A 1,129-nucleotide genomic window follows, 5' to 3' on the forward strand; every position below is an offset into this window, starting at 1 on the left:
AACCCCCCCGGAACCCCCCGGATTCCCCCCCGGGATCCCCCCGGTGCCCCCCGACCTGCTCGGCCGCCTCCGGGTCCAGGTGCGGCTCCAGCAGCGGGACCGTGAACTGGATCTTGCGGGGGCTGTTGGGCTCCATCGCGGGCGGCGGCGGCTCCGGCGGCTCCGGCGGCTCCGAGAGGCCACGCCCGCGGGACACGCCCACGGGACACGCCCAGTCAGGGCCACGCCCAGTCAGGGCCACTCCCCGCGACCCGCGCGCGAACGGACGGAGCGTGGGACGCGGGATAGAGACGGGGACAGAGACGGGGGCACAGGGACAGACACGGGGACAGACATGGGGACAGACATGGGGACAGAACCCAGGACACGGGGACAGACATGGGGACAGAACCCAGGACACGGGGACAGACATGGGGACACGGGGATAGACACAGGGACACAGGGACAGACACGGGGACAGACACAGGGACAGAACCCAGGACACGGGGACAGACAAACAGACACAAGGACGGACTCCAGGACACAGGGATGGACACGTGGACAGAGCCAGGACACAGGGACAGGAACAGGGACAGGAACATGAGAACAGACCCAGGGACACAGGAATAGACACAGGAATAGACACAGGAACAGACCCAGGGACACAGGGACAGACAGAGGGACAGACAGAGGGACAGACACAGGGACAGACACAGGGACAGACAGAGGGACAGGGACAGGAACAGGGACACACAGAGGGACAGAAGGCCAGATGGCCCCCGGGTCACAGGGACAGACAAACAGACTCAAGGACGGACTTGGGGACAAGGGGACAGTCACGTGGCCACGAGGACGGACACGCAGGCCCTGGGACAGACAGACTGACTGTGGGACACACACGGGGGGCACAGACACCCCCCAGGGTGACAGGGATGGGGACAGGGCAGGGACAGGGGCAGGGAGGGGACAGGGACAGCCCCCCCAGCACACTCAGGGTGGGGACAAAGTCCAGCATCTCCCCCCCTTTCAGCCTCCTGGGCCTGTCCCTGAGCAGCGTTTGGGGACTGTCCCCTTCCCCCCCTCCCCCCCTCCACAACCCACCCCAACCCCCCCCTAAAATGGAAGATTTGGGGTTCAGGGTGCCCCCATC

This window comes from Empidonax traillii, unplaced genomic scaffold (assembly GCF_003031625.1).
Source record: "Empidonax traillii isolate 1590-97213 ecotype Southwest subspecies unplaced genomic scaffold, ASM303162v1 scaffold4235:size9890, whole genome shotgun sequence".
NCBI lineage: Eukaryota > Metazoa > Chordata > Aves > Passeriformes > Tyrannidae > Empidonax > Empidonax traillii.